Consider the following 20,748-nt stretch of genomic DNA (forward strand, 5'->3'; position numbering starts at 1 on the left):
CTGTGCCTTAACCACCCACTTCATATTCAGTAACAAGCCTCAAACAAATCAACGAAACACCCATGAAACCACAAGTATCAGGATTCCTAGCAGAAGCAATAATGCAGTCTCAAACCAACAGCCCTTCCAACGATCCAAACCAAACTTTGTGTCCGCCACAGTGATGACACTTTTGTCATCAAAAAATGAAGTAAATTAGAGGAAACCTACAACACCATCAACAATATCCTGACTGGCATAAAATTCACAAAAGAGGAGAACAACAACAAAGTGCCATTTCTAGATGTCACAGTAGAGCGAGCAGTCAATGGTAAATTCAAAACAGCGTCGACAGGAAAACAACACACACGAATCAAGGACTTAGCTACAGAAGCAATGATCCCGACACAAACAAACAAGCTGAATCAGGACACTATTTCAACGAGGCACGACACACTGCAGTAGCCAGTAACGACGAAGGCCAATAAGGAACTGTACAGCGCATTTAAGGAGAATGGGTAGGCAAACGATTCACAGAGAAACACTTCCCTGACCGGGAATCGAACCCGGGCCGCAGCGGTGAAAGCGCCGAATCCTAACCACTAGACCACCAGGGAGACAGCAGTGCCGCCTCACAGCTCTAATGTAAATTGCTTGCCTGCCCGGAAATCGAACCTGGGCCACGATCGTGAGAAGGCTTCCACCAATGTCATTGCTTGTATCCATTGCTCCCGATGCGGTCTCCTCTACATTGGGGAGACTGGAGACTCCTCGCAGTGTCAAGTCACAGCGCTTGAGGGAACATCTCCACGACACCCGCAGCAATCAACCCCATCACCCTCTGGCCCAACATTTCAACCCCCCTCCCACTCTGCCGAGAACATGCAGGTCCTGGGCCTCCTCCATCGCCGCTCACTCCCCACCCGATGCCTGAAGGAAGCACGCCCACCTTTCGCCTCGGATAAATTCAACCCCAGGACATCAATGTGGACTTCACCAGTTTCCTCATTTCCCCTCCCCCCACCTTACCTCAGTTCCAACCTTCCAGCTCAGCGCTGTCCTCATGACCTGTCCTACCTGCCAATCTCCCTTCTCAACTGTTCGCTCCACCCTCCTCTCTGACCTGTCACCTCCATCCCCACCCCCATTCACCTATTGTACTCTTTGCTACCTTCGGCCCAGCACCCCCCAATTTATCTCGCCATCCCTGGAAGCGTCCTGCCTCTATTCCTGATGAAGGGCTTAAGCCCGAAATGTCGATTTTCCTGCTCCTCGGAAGCTGTCTGACCTGCTGTGCCTTTCCAGTACCACTCTGATCTAAACTCTGGTTTCCAGCATCTGCAGTCCCCACTTTTGCCTACCCAATAAACCCAGTGTGACGATTTCACATCAACAAACTGACACTAGCAGACACAACGTCTGCAGAAACCCGAGCCACATTACTTTACATTAAAGACATCTGTGAAATGATTTCCAGATAACTCAACCCTCTCAGCATTAAACAACGGCTAGTGAACCTTAAATACCCTATACAAACAACCCGCAAACGAATGTTATTTACAAAATACCATACAAGGAAATACATGAACTCTGCCGCACAGTTCTCTGTGGCAAGAAATGCTGGGATGAGATAAGGAAGATTTTTTCAGCCAAAACGAATCGGCACTAACTGGACAGCCATTTAAAATCAACGCTGTCAGGCCAGGATGGAAGACCGGAAGGGATAATCAGTTTTCTTATTTCCTGAAGATTTACAAAGCTGAGACTGGGTTTTGGCGTTTCTTCCCTTTCCACTCCCAGGAGCCGCAGTGGTTGGGGCGGTGAGTTGGGGAAAGTGAAATGTGCCCGTGAGCAGCGTGTGGGGCTCTTTCAGCTTCCCCTCCTCTGACAGCGCTGTGACGTGACTCTGATGTTCTCAGGGACACTTACTGACGCGAGACAGTGAAAAGAGTCTCGTTCCTGCAGATCAGGAATTCAAACCGTATGCCGGCTTCAAGACAATGAGAAAGATTAATTGGGGTGTGTGAAGAAGCTGTGAGCTGCATTTCAAACATGTAGGTGGAGTCACATGCGTTATCCATTGCGCCCCTGGCACTGTGCGGACCTGACGCCGCCATGCTGCAGAGTTCTGACGTTATACGGACATGCACAGCAATGGGAACATTCACAAGGTGAACAGCCAAAGATAATCACCATCACTGCTTCCCTTCCATCGACCCAACTTTGTGAAGCAGTATCTTTCACTGGCAAATAAAACACCTTTGTCCTCAGGTGCCTGCCTCATTTCGACCACGACTTCACGCCCCTCACTGTTCTAGTCTCATTTCCAAACACTTGGCTCATATCCTCAAAAGCAGCTCTGGGGATATCTGCTTTTCCACCCTGACAGGCAGTGGGTTGCAGATTCCCGATCAGTCCCAATGTGATTGAAATATTTAAACCCCTCCACTGATTTGCATCTTTAAAAATCCGTGAAACAATCTCCCTTTCTTTCTGACGACAGTTCTCAACTGTAGTCGGCAGGGTTCACACCTGCGTGGGGAACCCGCAATGGATTTCATGTCCATCGCATTCACCACTCTGCCCACCAATACAGAACCACACTGACAGCTTCATTTCGCAGGTCTCTCTGCCCGTGGAGCTGAGAAAGAGTAAATCATTGCAGAGTTTGTTTGAATCCAATCACTTCTCAGTTTTCGAAAGGGTTAAATATCTGCAAATGGCGATTCTGGGTGCTTCATCCCGAAAGATGAAATGGACGTTCAGTTAAAAGCAAAACCAGAAATTGCAGGAGCAACTCAGCAGGTCAGGCAGCATCTGTAGAAAGAGAATCAGAGACATTTCAGAACTTTTTTTTACCTCATCCAGGAACATCCAAAACTACTGAGTTGCTCCAGCAGTTTCGCTTTCTGTCTCGGACTGTCAGCATCCGCATTCCTTTACGTTAGAAATTCAATCAATTCAGAAACCCCTTTGTGCTTCCTCAGTGGAAAAGATTTCCGTTTGGGAAACATTTTCCTGACACCATTAAAAACGCGCATCTTTGCAGCCAAGAAAGCAGTAGGAGCGTGAACAGCAAACGCCCCGTCTCCGGGTGGTCTCGAATCACCAACCTTCCGGTTAACAGCCGAACGCGCTGACCAATTGCGCCACAGAGACAGGTCCGCCCAGCGCCCGCACAGTCTCGTTGAGGAAGCTACTATTCAATTAACAATTTAACCTTCCCGCCCAGAATTACCATTGTCTTCTATCAGTTCAAACACGGCGAATACTGCAGAAAGCCAACGGGTCGAGCTGCATCCGTGGAAAGGTAAACAGAGCCGACGTTTTGAGTGTGCTACCGTTTTTGTTCAGAACTCAGTGTTTTGCCTCTTCCCGAAGTTGGTCCAGGTCTGTATCTCAATTGGCAAACACATGGCAAGTGCAGTGCCGCAATGTGTTGTTATAGCCTTGGCTGTTTAAAAAAAAAGCAGTGCATTGTTTAAATGGTGATATATTGGAATGTGGAGAAAGTGAGGACTAGAGGTGAAAGTCGAAAAATGTGGCACTGGAAAAGCAGAACAGGTCAGGCAGCATCTGAGGAGCAGGACAGTGAACGTTTCGGGCACAAGCCCTTCATCAGGAATGATGTGTGGATGTATAAAGGGGTGTCAGAGTCCCTCCATTCCAGTCAATGCCAGTTGTCGGGCAGATGCAGCAGGCAATGAGCGAGGCAAGTGGTATATTACGAAGAGGAATTCAGTTCAGAAGTGGGGTCATTGAACATATTCAAGGGTAAATTCATCTGAGTTTTGAACAACAAAGAAGTGGATTGTTATGGGGGGAGGTAAGAAAATGGTTTTAAGACCAGTACAGGTCAGTCACAGAGTATGACAGCACTGAACAGACCCTTCATCCAACTCGTCCATGCTGAGTATGTTCTCAAACTAAACTCGTCCCACCTCCCAGTGTTTGCCCATAAACCTTCGAACCTTTCATATTCATGTACTTATCCAAACGTTGTAACTCTGCGTGTATAAAATCATGAGGGGTATGGATAGGATAAATAGACAAAGTCTTTTTCCCTGGGGTGGGGGAGTCCAGTACGAGAGGGCATGGGTTTAGCATTAGAGGGGAAAGATACAAAAGAGATCTAAGGGGCAACGTTTTCACGCAGAGGATTGTACGTTTATTGAATGAACTGCCAGAGGAAGTGGTGAAGTCTAGTACGATTGCAACATTTAAAAGGCATTTGGTTAGGTGTATGAATAGGAAGGGTTTGGAGGGATATGGGGTCGTGCGCTGTCAGGTGGGACTAGATTGTTTTGGGATAGTTGGTCGGCATGGACAAGTTGGACCAAACAGTCTGTTTCTGTGCTGTACATCTCTATGACTCTATGACTTCTTCTGGACATTCATTCTGCACTCAGGCCACTCTCTTAAAAAACGATCCTTGTCCTGTCTTTATAAAATCTTTCTCTACTCACCTCAAAATATTTGCTCCCTGATCCTGAAAACCCCAGCTGAGGGAAAGGACACCTGCTGTTCACCTCATCCGTATCCCTCATGATTTTATAATCCTCTATATGCAGTGTGTAGTGGCTCATTGAAATAATGTCCTGATGCAGCTTCGTTTGTGGGTGTTGGGATGATTGCTTCTGTGGTTAAGCACTTGGTTTGCGTGTGTTGTTTTTCTGTAGACGCTAGTTTGAAGTTCACTGTTGAGTGTTCGCTCTACTGTGACATCTAAGAATGGCACTTTGTTGTTGTTCTCCTCCTCTTCAAACCAGGAGCCCCCCTCAGGCCATAGTCTCACTACTTGGAACATCAATATACAGACTAGTCAAAGGCCTCCACTGAAGACTAGAACACCAAGTCGAAGATTCACGCCACTCCATTTATTCCATCCAAGAATTCCTGATCACCAAAGACACTAAGTTAGAAGAGGATGGAATAATGATGTCCTTTGACATAACAGCCCTGTTCACATCCATTAACATCAACGTGGCCAAAGAAAACTGGAGACACTACTCGAAGAACCAAAGACACAAATACAGCACCAACTTCATCAGCAAAGATAGCACTATCCAGCTCGTGGAACTGTGCCTTAACCACCCACTTCATATTCAGTAACAAGCCTCAAACAAATCAACGAAACACCCATGAAACCACAAGTATCAGGATTCCTAGCAGAAGCAATAATGCAGTCTCAAACCAACAGCCCTTCCAACGATCCAAACCAAACTTTGTGTCCGCCACAGTGATGACACTTTTGTCATCAAAAAATGAAGTAAATTAGAGGAAACCTACAACACCATCAACAATATCCTTACTGGCATAAAATTCACAAAAGAGGAGAACAACAACAAAGTGCCATTCCTAGATGTCACAGTAGAGCGAGCAGTCAATGGTAAATTCAAAACAGCGTCGACAGGAAAACAACACACACGAATCAAGTACTTAGCTACAGAAGCAATGATCCCTACACATAAAAGCAAGCTGAATCAGGACACTATTTCAACGAGGCACGACACACTGCAGTAGCCAGTAACGACGAAGGCCAATAAGGAACTGTACAGCGCATTTAAGGAGAATGGGTAAGCAAACGATTCACAGAGAAACACTTCCCTGACCGGGAATCGAACCCGGCCCGCAGCGGTGAAAGCGCCGAATCCTAACCACTAGACCACCAGGGAGACAGCAGCGCCACCTCACAGCTCTAATGTAAATTGCTTCCCTGCCCGGAAATCGAACCTGGGCCACGATCGTGAGAAGGCTTCCACCAATGTCATTGCTTGTATCCATTGCTCCCGATGCGGTCTCCTCTACATTGGGGAGACTGGAGACTCCTCGCAGTGTCAAGTCACAGCGCTTGAGGGAACATCTCCACGACACCCGCAGCAATCAACCCCATCACCCTCTGGCCCAACATTTCAACCCCCCTTCCACTCTGCCGAGAACATGCAGGTCCTGGGCCTCCTCCATCGCCGCTCACTCCCCACCCGATGCCTGAAGGAAGCACGCCCACCTTTCGCCTCGGATAAATTCAACCCCAGGACATCAATGTTTACTTCACCAGTTTCCTCATTTCCCCTCCCCCCACCTTACCTCAGTTCCAACCTTCCAGCTCAGCGCTGTCCTCATGACCTGTCCTACCTGCCAATCTCCCTTCTCAACTGTTCGCTCCACCCTCCTCTCTGACCTGTCACCTCCATCCCCACCCCCATTCACCTATTGTACTCTTTGCTACCTTCGGCCCAGCACCCCCCAATTTATCTCGCCATCCCTGGAAGCGTCCTGCCTCTATTCCTGATGAAGGGCTTAAGCCCGAAATGTCGATTTTCCTGCTCCTCGGAAGCTGTCTGACCTGCTGTGCCTTTCCAGTACCACTCTGATCTAAACTCTGGTTTCCAGCATCTGCAGTCCCCACTTTTGCCTACCCAATAAACCCAGTGTGACGATTTCACATCAACAAACTGACACTAGCAGACACAACGTCTGCAGAAACCCTAGCCACATTACTTTACATTAAAGACATCTGTGAAATGATTTCCAGATAACTCAACCCTCTCAGCATTAAACAACGGCTAGTGAACCTTAAATACCCTATACAAACAACCCGCAAACGAATGTTATTTACAAAATACCATACAAGGAAATACATGAACTCTGCCGCACAGTTCTCTGTGGCAAGAAATGCTGGGATGAGATAAGGAAGATTTTTTCAGCCAAAACGAATCGGCACTAACTGGACAGCCATTTAAAATCAACGCTGTCAGGCCAGGATGGAAGACCGGAAGGGATAATCAGTTTTCTTATTTCCTGAAGATTTACAAAGCTGAGACTGGGTTTTGGCGTTTCTTCCCTTTCCACTCCCAGGAGCCGCAGTGGTTGGGGCGGTGAGTTGGGGAAAGTGAAATGTGCCCGTGAGCAGCGTGTGGGGCTCTTTCAGCTTCCCCTCCTCTGACAGCGCTGTGACGTGACTCTGATGTTCTCAGGGACACTTACTGACGCGAGACAGTGAAAAGAGTCTCGTTCCTGCAGATCAGGAATTCAAACCGTATGCCGGCTTCAGGACAATGAGAAAGATTAATTGGGGTGTGTGAAGAAGCTGTGAGCTGCATTTCAAACATGTAGGTGGAGTCACATGCGTCATCCATTGCGCCCCTGGCACTGTGCGGACCTGACGCCGCCATGCTGCAGAGTTCTGACGTTATACGGACATGCACAGCAATGGGAACATTCACAAGGTGAACAGCCAAAGATAATCACCATCACTGCTTCCCTTCCATCGACCCACCTTTGTGAAGCAGTATCTTTCACTGGCAAATAAAACACCTTTGTCCTCAGGTGCCTGCCTCATTTCGACCACGACTTCACGCCCCTCACTGTTCTAGTCTCATTTCCAAACACTTGGCTCATATCCTCAAAAGCAGCTCTGGGGATATCTGCTTGTTCCACCCTGACAGGCAGTGGGTTGCAGATTCCCGATCAGTCCCAATGTGATTGAAATATTTAAACCCCTCCACTGATTTGCATCTTTAAAAATCCGTGAAACAATCTCCCTTTCTTTCTGACGACAGTTCTCAACTGTAGTCGGCAGGGTTCACACCTGCGTGGGGAACCCGCAATGGATTTCATGTCCATCGCATTCACCACTCTGCCCACCAATACAGAACCACACTGACAGCTTCATTTCGCAGGTCTCTCTGCCCGTGGAGCTGAGAAAGAGTAAATCATTGCAGAGTTTGTTTGAATCCAATCACTTCACAGTTTTCGAAAGGGTTAAATATCTGCAAATGGCGATTCTGGGTGCTTCATCCCGAAAGATGAAATGGACGTTCAGTTAAAAGCAAAACCAGAAATTGCAGGAGCAACTCAGCAGGTCAGGCAGCATCTGTAGAAAGAGAATCAGAGACATTTCAGAACTTTTTTTACCTCATCCAGGAACATCCAAAACTACTGAGTTGCTCCAGCAGTTTCGCTTTCTGGTCGGACTGTCAGCATCCGCATTCCTTTACGTTAGAAATTCAATCAATTCAGAAACCCCTTTGTGCTTCCTCAGTGGAAAAGATTTCCGTTTGGGAAACATTTTCCTGACACCATTAAAAACGCGCATCTTTGCAGCCAAGAAAGCAGTAGGAGCGTGAACAGCAAACGCCCCGTCTCCGGGTGGTCTCGAACCACCAACCTTCCGGTTAACAGCCGAACGCGCTGACCAATTGCGCCACAGAGACAGGTCCGCCCAGCGCCCGCACAGTCTCGTTGAGGAAGCTACTATTCAATTAACAATTTAACCTTCCCGCCCAGAATTACCATTGTCTTCTATCAGTTCAAACACGGCGAATACTGCAGAAAGCCAACGGGTCGAGCTGCATCCGTGGAAAGGTAAACAGAGCCGACGTTTTGAGTGTGCTACCGTTTTTGTTCAGAACTCAGTGTTTTGCCTCTTCCCGAAGTTGGTCCAGGTCTGTATCTCAATTGGCAAACACATGGCAAGTGCAGTGCCGCAATGTGAAGTTATAGCCTTGGCTGTTTAAAAAAAAGCAGTGCATTGTTTAAATGGTGATATATTGGAATGTGGAGAAAGTGAGGACTAGAGGTGAAAGTCGAAAAATGTGGCACTGGAAAAGCAGAACAGGTCAGGCAGCATCTGAGGAGCAGGACAGTGAACGTTTCGGGCACAAGCCCTTCATCAGGAATGATGTGTGGATGTATAAAGGGGTGTCAGAGTCCCTCCATTCCAGTCAATGCCAGTTGTCGGGCAGATGCAGCAGGCAATGAGCGAGGCAAGTGGTATATTACGAAGAGGAATTCAGTTCAGAAGTGGGGTCATTGAACATTTTCAAGGGTAAATTCATCTGAGTTTTGAACAACAAAGAAGTGGATTGTTATGGGGGGAGGTAAGAAAATGGTTTTAAGACCAGTACAGGTCAGTCACAGAGTATGACAGCACTGAACAGACCCTTCATCCAACTCGTCCATGCTGAGTATGTTCTCAAACTAAACTCGTCCCACCTACCAGTGTTTGCCCATAAACCTTCGAACCTTTCATATTCATGTACTTATCCAAACGTTGTAACTCTGCGTGTATAAAATCATGAGGGGTATGGATAGGATAAATAGACAAAGTCTTTTTCCCTGGGGTGGGGGAGTCCAGTACGAGAGGGCATGGGTTTAGCATTAGAGGGGAAAGATACAAAAGAGATCTAAGGGGCAACGTTTTCACGCAGAGGATTGTACGTTTATTGAATGAACTGCCAGAGGAAGTGGTGAAGTCTAGTACGATTGCAACATTTAAAAGGCATTTGGTTAGGTGTATGAATAGGAAGGGTTTGGAGGGATATGGGGCCGTGCGCTGTCAGGTGGGACTAGATTGTTTTGGGATAGTTGGTCGGCATGGACAAGTTGGACCAAACAGTCTGTTTCTGTGCTGTACATCTCTATGACTCTATGACTTCTTCTGGACATTCATTCTGCACTCAGGCCACTCTCTTAAAAAACGATCCTTGTCCTGTCTTTATAAAATCTTTCTCTACTCACCTCAAAATATTTGCTCCCTGATCCTGAAAACCCCAGCTGAGGGAAAGGACACCTGCTGTTCACCTCATCCGTATCCCTCATGATTTTATAATCCTCTATATGCAGTGTGTAGTGGCTCATTGAAATAATGTCCTGATGCAGCTTCGTTTGTGGGTGTTGGGATGATTGCTTCTGTGGTTAAGCACTTGGTTTGCGTGTGTTGTTTTTCTGTAGACGCTAGTTTGAAGTTCACTGTTGAGTGTTCGCTCTACTGTGACATCTAAGAATGGCACTTTGTTGTTGTTCTCCTCCTCTTCAAACCAGGAGCCCCCCTCAGGCCATAGTCTCACTACTTGGAACATCAATATACAGACTAGTCAAAGGCCTCCACTGAAGACTAGAACACCAAGTCGAAGATTCACGCCACTCCATTTATTCCATCCAAGAATTCCTGATCACCAAAGACACTAAGTTAGAAGAGGATGGAATAATGATGTCCTTTGACATAACAGCCCTGTTCACATCCATTAACATCAACGTGGCCAAAGAAAACTGGAGACACTACTCGAAGAACCAAAGACACAAATACAGCACCAACTTCATCAGCAAAGATAGCACTATCCAGCTCGTGGAACTGTGCCTTAACCACCCACTTCATATTCAGTAACAAGCCTCAAACAAATCAACGAAACACCCATGAAACCACAAGTATCAGGATTCCTAGCAGAAGCAATAATGCAGTCTCAAACCAACAGCCCTTCCAACGATCCAAACCAAACTTTGTGTCCGCCACAGTGATGACACTTTTGTCATCAAAAAATGAAGTAAATTAGAGGAAACCTACAACACCATCAACAATATCCTTACTGGCATAAAATTCACAAAAGAGGAGAACAACAACAAAGTGCCATTCCTAGATGTCACAGTAGAGCGAGCAGTCAATGGTAAATTCAAAACAGCGTCGACAGGAAAACAACACACACGAATCAAGTACTTAGCTACAGAAGCAATGATCCCTACACATAAAAGCAAGCTGAATCAGGACACTATTTCAACGAGGCACGACACACTGCAGTAGCCAGTAACGACGAAGGCCAATAAGGAACTGTACAGCGCATTTAAGGAGAATGGGTAAGCAAACGATTCACAGAGAAACACTTCCCTGACCGGGAATCGAACCCGGCCCGCAGCGGTGAAAGCGCCGAATCCTAACCACTAGACCACCAGGGAGACAGCAGCGCCACCTCACAGCTCTAATGTAAATTGCTTCCCTGCCCGGAAATCGAACCTGGGCCACGATCGTGAGAAGGCTTCCACCAATGTCATTGCTTGTATCCATTGCTCCCGATGCGGTCTCCTCTACATTGGGGAGACTGGAGACTCCTCGCAGTGTCAAGTCACAGCGCTTGAGGGAACATCTCCACGACACCCGCAGCAATCAACCCCATCACCCTCTGGCCCAACATTTCAACCCCCCTTCCACTCTGCCGAGAACATGCAGGTCCTGGGCCTCCTCCATCGCCGCTCACTCCCCACCCGATGCCTGAAGGAAGCACGCCCACCTTTCGCCTCGGATAAATTCAACCCCAGGACATCAATGTTTACTTCACCAGTTTCCTCATTTCCCCTCCCCCCACCTTACCTCAGTTCCAACCTTCCAGCTCAGCGCTGTCCTCATGACCTGTCCTACCTGCCAATCTCCCTTCTCAACTGTTCGCTCCACCCTCCTCTCTGACCTGTCACCTCCATCCCCACCCCCATTCACCTATTGTACTCTTTGCTACCTTCGGCCCAGCACCCCCCAATTTATCTCGCCATCCCTGGAAGCGTCCTGCCTCTATTCCTGATGAAGGGCTTAAGCCCGAAATGTCGATTTTCCTGCTCCTCGGAAGCTGTCTGACCTGCTGTGCCTTTCCAGTACCACTCTGATCTAAACTCTGGTTTCCAGCATCTGCAGTCCCCACTTTTGCCTACCCAATAAACCCAGTGTGACGATTTCACATCAACAAACTGACACTAGCAGACACAACGTCTGCAGAAACCCTAGCCACATTACTTTACATTAAAGACATCTGTGAAATGATTTCCAGATAACTCAACCCTCTCAGCATTAAACAACGGCTAGTGAACCTTAAATACCCTATACAAACAACCCGCAAACGAATGTTATTTACAAAATACCATACAAGGAAATACATGAACTCTGCCGCACAGTTCTCTGTGGCAAGAAATGCTGGGATGAGATAAGGAAGATTTTTTCAGCCAAAACGAATCGGCACTAACTGGACAGCCATTTAAAATCAACGCTGTCAGGCCAGGATGGAAGACCGGAAGGGATAATCAGTTTTCTTATTTCCTGAAGATTTACAAAGCTGAGACTGGGTTTTGGCGTTTCTTCCCTTTCCACTCCCAGGAGCCGCAGTGGTTGGGGCGGTGAGTTGGGGAAAGTGAAATGTGCCCGTGAGCAGCGTGTGGGGCTCTTTCAGCTTCCCCTCCTCTGACAGCGCTGTGACGTGACTCTGATGTTCTCAGGGACACTTACTGACGCGAGACAGTGAAAAGAGTCTCGTTCCTGCAGATCAGGAATTCAAACCGTATGCCGGCTTCAGGACAATGAGAAAGATTAATTGGGGTGTGTGAAGAAGCTGTGAGCTGCATTTCAAACATGTAGGTGGAGTCACATGCGTCATCCATTGCGCCCCTGGCACTGTGCGGACCTGACGCCGCCATGCTGCAGAGTTCTGACGTTATACGGACATGCACAGCAATGGGAACATTCACAAGGTGAACAGCCAAAGATAATCACCATCACTGCTTCCCTTCCATCGACCCACCTTTGTGAAGCAGTATCTTTCACTGGCAAATAAAACACCTTTGTCCTCAGGTGCCTGCCTCATTTCGACCACGACTTCACGCCCCTCACTGTTCTAGTCTCATTTCCAAACACTTGGCTCATATCCTCAAAAGCAGCTCTGGGGATATCTGCTTGTTCCACCCTGACAGGCAGTGGGTTGCAGATTCCCGATCAGTCCCAATGTGATTGAAATATTTAAACCCCTCCACTGATTTGCATCTTTAAAAATCCGTGAAACAATCTCCCTTTCTTTCTGACGACAGTTCTCAACTGTAGTCGGCAGGGTTCACACCTGCGTGGGGAACCCGCAATGGATTTCATGTCCATCGCATTCACCACTCTGCCCACCAATACAGAACCACACTGACAGCTTCATTTCGCAGGTCTCTCTGCCCGTGGAGCTGAGAAAGAGTAAATCATTGCAGAGTTTGTTTGAATCCAATCACTTCACAGTTTTCGAAAGGGTTAAATATCTGCAAATGGCGATTCTGGGTGCTTCATCCCGAAAGATGAAATGGACGTTCAGTTAAAAGCAAAACCAGAAATTGCAGGAGCAACTCAGCAGGTCAGGCAGCATCTGTAGAAAGAGAATCAGAGACATTTCAGAACTTTTTTTACCTCATCCAGGAACATCCAAAACTACTGAGTTGCTCCAGCAGTTTCGCTTTCTGGTCGGACTGTCAGCATCCGCATTCCTTTACGTTAGAAATTCAATCAATTCAGAAACCCCTTTGTGCTTCCTCAGTGGAAAAGATTTCCGTTTGGGAAACATTTTCCTGACACCATTAAAAACGCGCATCTTTGCAGCCAAGAAAGCAGTAGGAGCGTGAACAGCAAACGCCCCGTCTCCGGGTGGTCTCGAACCACCAACCTTCCGGTTAACAGCCGAACGCGCTGACCAATTGCGCCACAGAGACAGGTCCGCCCAGCGCCCGCACAGTCTCGTTGAGGAAGCTACTATTCAATTAACAATTTAACCTTCCCGCCCAGAATTACCATTGTCTTCTATCAGTTCAAACACGGCGAATACTGCAGAAAGCCAACGGGTCGAGCTGCATCCGTGGAAAGGTAAACAGAGCCGACGTTTTGAGTGTGCTACCGTTTTTGTTCAGAACTCAGTGTTTTGCCTCTTCCCGAAGTTGGTCCAGGTCTGTATCTCAATTGGCAAACACATGGCAAGTGCAGTGCCGCAATGTGAAGTTATAGCCTTGGCTGTTTAAAAAAAAGCAGTGCATTGTTTAAATGGTGATATATTGGAATGTGGAGAAAGTGAGGACTAGAGGTGAAAGTCGAAAAATGTGGCACTGGAAAAGCAGAACAGGTCAGGCAGCATCTGAGGAGCAGGACAGTGAACGTTTCGGGCACAAGCCCTTCATCAGGAATGATGTGTGGATGTATAAAGGGGTGTCAGAGTCCCTCCATTCCAGTCAATGCCAGTTGTCGGGCAGATGCAGCAGGCAATGAGCGAGGCAAGTGGTATATTACGAAGAGGAATTCAGTTCAGAAGTGGGGTCATTGAACATTTTCAAGGGTAAATTCATCTGAGTTTTGAACAACAAAGAAGTGGATTGTTATGGGGGGAGGTAAGAAAATGGTTTTAAGACCAGTACAGGTCAGTCACAGAGTATGACAGCACTGAACAGACCCTTCATCCAACTCGTCCATGCTGAGTATGTTCTCAAACTAAACTCGTCCCACCTACCAGTGTTTGCCCATAAACCTTCGAACCTTTCATATTCATGTACTTATCCAAACGTTGTAACTCTGCGTGTATAAAATCATGAGGGGTATGGATAGGATAAATAGACAAAGTCTTTTTCCCTGGGGTGGGGGAGTCCAGTACGAGAGGGCATGGGTTTAGCATTAGAGGGGAAAGATACAAAAGAGATCTAAGGGGCAACGTTTTCACGCAGAGGATTGTACGTTTATTGAATGAACTGCCAGAGGAAGTGGTGAAGTCTAGTACGATTGCAACATTTAAAAGGCATTTGGTTAGGTGTATGAATAGGAAGGGTTTGGAGGGATATGGGGCCGTGCGCTGTCAGGTGGGACTAGATTGTTTTGGGATAGTTGGTCGGCATGGACAAGTTGGACCAAACAGTCTGTTTCTGTGCTGTACATCTCTATGACTCTATGACTTCTTCTGGACATTCATTCTGCACTCAGGCCACTCTCTTAAAAAACGATCCTTGTCCTGTCTTTATAAAATCTTTCTCTACTCACCTCAAAATATTTGCTCCCTGATCCTGAAAACCCCAGCTGAGGGAAAGGACACCTGCTGTTCACCTCATCCGTATCCCTCATGATTTTATAATCCTCTATATGCAGTGTGTAGTGGCTCATTGAAATAATGTCCTGATGCAGCTTCGTTTGTGGGTGTTGGGATGATTGCTTCTGTGGTTAAGCACTTGGTTTGCGTGTGTTGTTTTTCTGTAGACGCTAGTTTGAAGTTCACTGTTGAGTGTTCGCTCTACTGTGACATCTAAGAATGGCACTTTGTTGTTGTTCTCCTCCTCTTCAAACCAGGAGCCCCCCTCAGGCCATAGTCTCACTACTTGGAACATCAATATACAGACTAGTCAAAGGCCTCCACTGAAGACTAGAACACCAAGTCGAAGATTCACGCCACTCCATTTATTCCATCCAAGAATTCCTGATCACCAAAGACACTAAGTTAGAAGAGGATGGAATAATGATGTCCTTTGACATAACAGCCCTGTTCACATCCATTAACATCAACGTGGCCAAAGAAAACTGGAGACACTACTCGAAGAACCAAAGACACAAATACAGCACCAACTTCATCAGCAAAGATAGCACTATCCAGCTCGTGGAACTGTGCCTTAACCACCCACTTCATATTCAGTAACAAGCCTCAAACAAATCAACGAAACACCCATGAAACCACAAGTATCAGGATTCCTAGCAGAAGCAATAATGCAGTCTCAAACCAACAGCCCTTCCAACGATCCAAACCAAACTTTGTGTCCGCCACAGTGATGACACTTTTGTCATCAAAAAATGAAGTAAATTAGAGGAAACCTACAACACCATCAACAATATCCTTACTGGCATAAAATTCACAAAAGAGGAGAACAACAACAAAGTGCCATTCCTAGATGTCACAGTAGAGCGAGCAGTCAATGGTAAATTCAAAACAGCGTCGACAGGAAAACAACACACACGAATCAAGTACTTAGCTACAGAAGCAATGATCCCTACACATAAAAGCAAGCTGAATCAGGACACTATTTCAACGAGGCACGACACACTGCAGTAGCCAGTAACGACGAAGGCCAATAAGGAACTGTACAGCGCATTTAAGGAGAATGGGTAAGCAAACGATTCACAGAGAAACACTTCCCTGACCGGGAATCGAACCCGGGCCGCAGCGGTGAAAGCGCCGAATCCTAACCACTAGACCACCAGGGAGACAGCAATGCCACCTCACAGCTCTAATGTAAATTGCTTCACTGCCCGGAAATCGAACCTGGGCCACGATCGTGAGAAGGCTTCCACCAATGTCATTGCTTGTATCCATTGCTCCCGATGCGGTCTCCTCTACATTGGGGAGACTGGAGACTCCTCGCAGTGTCAAGTCACAGTGCTTGAGGGAACATCTCCACGACACCCGCAGCAATCAACCCCATCACCCTCTGGCCCAACATTTCAACCCCCCTCCCACTCTGCCGAGAACATGCAGGTCCTGGGCCTCCTCCATCGCCGCTCACTCCCCACCCGATGCCTGAAGGAAGCACGCCCACCTTTCGCCTCGGATAAATTCAACCCCAGGACATCAATGTGGACTTCACCAGTTTCCGCATTTCCCCTCCCCCCACCTTACCTCAGTTCCAATCTTCCAGCTCAGCGCTGTCCTCATGACCTGTCCTACCTGCCAATCTCCCTTCTCAACTGTTCGCTCCACCCTCCTCTCTGACCTGTCACCTCCATCCCCACCCCCATTCACCTATTGTACTCTTTGCTACCTTCGGCCCAGCACCCCCCAATTTATCTCGCCATCCCTGGAAGCGTCCTGCCTCTATTCCTGATGAAGGGCTTAAGCCCGAAATGTCGATTTTCCTGCTCCTCGGAAGCTGTCTGACCTGCTGTGCCTTTCCAGTACCACTCTGATCTAAACTCTGGTTTCCAGCATCTGCAGTCCCCACTTTTGCCTACCCAATAAACCCAGTGTGACGATTTCACATCAACAAACTGACACTAGCAGACACAACGTCTGCAGAAACCCTAGCCACATTACTTTACATTAAAGACATCTGTGAAATGATTTCCAGATAACTCAACCCTCTCAGCATTAAACAACGGCTAGTGAACCTTAAATACCCTATACAAACAACCCGCAAACGAATGTTATTTACAAAATACCATACAAGGAAATACATGAACTCTGCCGCACAGTTCTCTGTGGCAAGAAATGCTGGGATGAGATAAGGAAGATTTTTTCAGCCAAAACGAATCGGCACTGACTGGACAGCCATTTAAAATCAACGCTGTCAGGCCAGGATGGAAGACCGGAAGGGATAATCAGTTTTCTTATTTCCTGAAGATTTACAAAGCTGAGACTGGGTTTTGGCGTTTCTTCCCTTTCCACTCCCAGGAGCCGCAGTGGTTGGGGCGGTGAGTTGGGGAAAGTGAAATGTGCCCGTGAGCAGCGTGTGGGGCTCTTTCAGCTTCCCCTCCTCTGACAGCGCTGTGACGTGACTCTGATGTTCTCAGGGACACTTACTGACGCGAGACAGTGAAAAGAGTCTCGTTCCTGCAGATCAGGAATTCAAACCGTATGCCGGCTTCAGGACAATGAGAAAGATTAATTGGGGTGTGTGAAGAAGCTGTGAGCTGCATTTCAAACATGTAGGTGGAGTCACATGCGTCATCCATTGCGCCCCTGGCACTGTGCGGACCTGACGCCGCCATGCTGCAGAGTTCTGACGTTATACGGACATGCACAGCAATGGGAACATTCACAAGGTGAACAGCCAAAGATAATCACCATCACTGCTTCCCTTCCATCGACCCACCTTTGTGAAGCAGTATCTTTCACTGGCAAATAAAACACCTTTGTCCTCAGGTGCCTGCCTCATTTCGACCACGACTTCACGCCCCTCACTGTTCTAGTCTCATTTCCAAACACTTGGCTCATATCCTCAAAAGCAGCTCTGGGGATATCTGCTTGTTCCACCCTGACAGGCAGTGGGTTGCAGATTCCCGATCAGTCCCAATGTGATTGAAATATTTAAACCCCTCCACTGATTTGCATCTTTAAAAATCCGTGAAACAATCTCCCTTTCTTTCTGACGACAGTTCTCAACTGTAGTCGGCAGGGTTCACACCTGCGTGGGGAACCCGCAATGGATTTCATGTCCATCGCATTCACCACTCTGCCCACCAATACAGAACCACACTGACAGCTTCATTTCGCAGGTCTCTCTGCCCGTGGAGCTGAGAAAGAGTAAATCATTGCAGAGTTTGTTTGAATCCAATCACTTCACAGTTTTCGAAAGGGTTAAATATCTGCAAATGGCGATTCTGGGTGCTTCATCCCGAAAGATGAAATGGACGTTCAGTTAAAAGCAAAACCAGAAATTGCAGGAGCAACTCAGCAGGTCAGGCAGCATCTGTAGAAAGAGAATCAGAGACATTTCAGAACTTTTTTTACCTCATCCAGGAACATCCAAAACTACTGAGTTGCTCCAGCAGTTTCGCTTTCTGTCTCGGACTGTCAGCATCCGCATTCCTTTACGTTAGAAATTCAATCAATTCAGAAACCCCTTTGTGCTTCCTCAGTGGAAAAGATTTCCGTTTGGGAAACATTTTCCTGACACCATTAAAAACGCGCATCTTTGTAGCCAAGAAAGCAGTAGGAGCGTGAACAGCAAACGCCCCGTCTCCGGGTGGTCTCGAACCACCAACCTTCCGGTTAACAGCCGAACGCGCTGACCAATTGCGCCACAGAGACAGGTCCGCCCAGCGCCCGCACAGTCTCGTTGAGGAAGCTACTATTCAATTAACAATTTAACCTTCCCGCCCAGAATTACCATTGTCTTCTATCAGTTCAAACACGGCGAATACTGCAGAAAGCCAACGGGTCGAGCTGCATCCGTGGAAAGGTAAACAGAGCCGACGTTTTGAGTGTGCTACCGTTTTTGTTCAGAACTCAGTGTTTTGCCTCTTCCCGAAGTTGGTCCAGGTCTGTATCTCAATTGGCAAACACATGGCAAGTGCAGTGCCGCAATGTGTTGTTATAGCCTTGGCTGTTTAAAAAAAAGCAGTGCATTGTTTAAATGGTGATATATTGGAATGTGGAGAAAGTGAGGACTAGAGGTGAAAGTCGAAAAATGTGGCACTGGAAAAGCAGAACAGGTCAGGCAGCATCTGAGGAGCAGGACAGTGAACGTTTCGGGCACAAGCCCTTCATCAGGAATGATGTGTGGATGTATAAAGGGGTGTCAGAGTCCCTCCATTCCAGTCAATGCCAGTTGTCGGGCAGATGCAGCAGGCAATGAGCGAGGCAAGTGGTATATTACGAAGAGGAATTCAGTTCAGAAGTGGGGTCATTGAACATTTTCAAGGGTAAATTCATCTGAGTTTTGAACAACAAAGAAGTGGATTGTTATGGGGGGAGGTAAGAAAATGGTTTTAAGACCAGTACAGGTCAGTCACAGAGTATGACAGCACTGAACAGACCCTTCATCCAACTCGTCCATGCTGAGTATGTTCTCAAACTAAACTCGTCCCACCTACCAGTGTTTGCCCATAAACCTTCGAACCTTTCATATTCATGTACTTATCCAAACGTTGTAACTCTGCGTGTATAAAATCATGAGGGGTATGGATAGGATAAATAGACAAAGTCTTTTTCCCTGGGGTGGGGGAGTCCAGTACGAGAGGGCATGGGTTTAGCATTAGAGGGGAAAGATACAAAAGAGATCTAAGGGGCAACGTTTTCACGCAGAGGATTGTACGTTTATTGAATGAACTGCCAGAGGAAGTGGTGAAGTCTAGTACGATTGCAACATTTAAAAGGCATTTGGTTAGGTGTATGAATAGGAAGGGTTTGGAGGGATATGGGGCCGTGCGCTGTCAGGTGGGACTAGATTGTTTTGGGATAGTTGGTCGGCATGGACAAGTTGGACCAAACAGTCTGTTTCTGTGCTGTACATCTCTATGACTCTATGACTTCTTCTGGACATTCATTCTGCACTCAGGCCACTCTCTTAAAAAACGATCCTTGTCCTGTCTTTATAAAATCTTTCTCTACTCACCTCAAAATATTTGCTCCCTGATCCTGAAAACCCCAGCTGAGGGAAAGGACACCTGCTGTTCACCTCATCCGTATCCCTCATGATTTTATAATCCTCTATATGCAGTGTGTAGTGGCTCATTGAAATAATGTCCTGATGCAGCTTCGTTTGTGGGTGTTGGGATGATTGCTTCTGTGGTTAAGCACTTGGTTTGCGTGTGTTGTTTTTCTGTAGACGCTAGTTTGAAGTTCACTGTTGAGTGTTCGCTCTACTGTGACATCTAAGAATGGCACTTTGTTGTTGTTCTCCTCCTCTTCAAACCAGGAGCCCCCCTCAGGCCATAGTCTCACTACTTGGAACACCAATATACAGACTAGTCAAAGGCCTCCACTGAAGACTAGAACACCAAGTCGAAGATTCACGCCACTCCATTTATTCCATCCAAGAATTCCTGAACACCAAAGACACTAAGTTAGAAGAGGATGTAATAATGATGTCCTTTGACATAACAGCCCTGTTCACATCCATGAACATCAACGTGGCCAAAGAAAACTGGAGACACTACTCGAAGAACCAAAGACACAAATACAGCACCAACTTCATCAGCAAAGATAGCACTATCCAGCTCGTGGAACTGTGCCTTAACCACCCACTTCATATTCAGTAACAAGCCTCAAACAAATCAACGAAACACCCATGAAACCACAAGTATCAGGATTCCTAGCAGAAGCAATAATGCAGTCTCAAACCAACAGCCCTTCCAACGATCCAAACCAAACTTTGTGTCCGCCACAGTGATGACACTTTTGTCATCAAAAAATGAAGTAAATTAGAGGAAACCTACAACACCATCAACAATATCCTTACTGGCATAAAATTCACAAAAGAGGAGAACAACAACAAAGTGCCATTCCTAGATGTCACAGTAGAGCGAGCAGTCAATGGTAAATTCAAAACAGCGGCGACAGGAAAACAACACACACGAATCAAGTACTTAGCTACAGAAGCAATGATCCCTACACATAAAAACAAGCTGAATCAGGACACTATTTCAACGAGGCACGACACACTGGAGTAGCCAGTAACGACGAAGGCCAATAAGGAACGGTACAGCGCATTTAAGGAGAATGGGTAAGCAAACGATTCACAGAGAAA

At 46.9% G+C, this 20,748-nt stretch overlaps 7 non-coding genes across 7 annotated transcripts; all 7 read right to left on the reverse strand.

Annotated features, from left to right (window-relative positions):
* Positions 1-524: 524 nt before the first annotated feature.
* Positions 525-596, reverse strand: trnae-uuc (transfer RNA glutamic acid (anticodon UUC)). The gene has a single exon. It is a non-coding gene; the product is annotated as a tRNA-Glu (tRNA).
* Positions 597-5,582: 4,986 nt separating this feature from the next.
* On the reverse strand, positions 5,583-5,654 carry trnae-uuc (transfer RNA glutamic acid (anticodon UUC)). Its single transcript has one exon. It is a non-coding gene; the product is annotated as a tRNA-Glu (tRNA).
* A 2,467-nt stretch (positions 5,655-8,121) lies between these two features.
* Positions 8,122-8,195, reverse strand: trnan-guu (transfer RNA asparagine (anticodon GUU)). The gene has a single exon. It is a non-coding gene; the product is annotated as a tRNA-Asn (tRNA).
* Positions 8,196-10,638: 2,443 nt separating this feature from the next.
* trnae-uuc (transfer RNA glutamic acid (anticodon UUC)) lies at positions 10,639-10,710 on the reverse strand. Its single transcript has one exon. It is a non-coding gene; the product is annotated as a tRNA-Glu (tRNA).
* Positions 10,711-13,177: 2,467 nt separating this feature from the next.
* trnan-guu (transfer RNA asparagine (anticodon GUU)) lies at positions 13,178-13,251 on the reverse strand. Its single transcript has one exon. It is a non-coding gene; the product is annotated as a tRNA-Asn (tRNA).
* A 2,443-nt stretch (positions 13,252-15,694) lies between these two features.
* On the reverse strand, positions 15,695-15,766 carry trnae-uuc (transfer RNA glutamic acid (anticodon UUC)). Its single transcript has one exon. It is a non-coding gene; the product is annotated as a tRNA-Glu (tRNA).
* Positions 15,767-18,234: 2,468 nt separating this feature from the next.
* trnan-guu (transfer RNA asparagine (anticodon GUU)) lies at positions 18,235-18,308 on the reverse strand. Its single transcript has one exon. It is a non-coding gene; the product is annotated as a tRNA-Asn (tRNA).
* Between the last annotated feature and the right edge of the window lie 2,440 nt (positions 18,309-20,748).

This window comes from Chiloscyllium plagiosum, unplaced genomic scaffold (assembly GCF_037043375.1).
Source record: "Chiloscyllium plagiosum isolate Xiang-an unplaced genomic scaffold, Cpla_swu_hap1 HiC_scaffold_27, whole genome shotgun sequence".
In the NCBI taxonomy this organism is placed as follows: Eukaryota; Metazoa; Chordata; class Chondrichthyes; order Orectolobiformes; family Hemiscylliidae; genus Chiloscyllium; species Chiloscyllium plagiosum.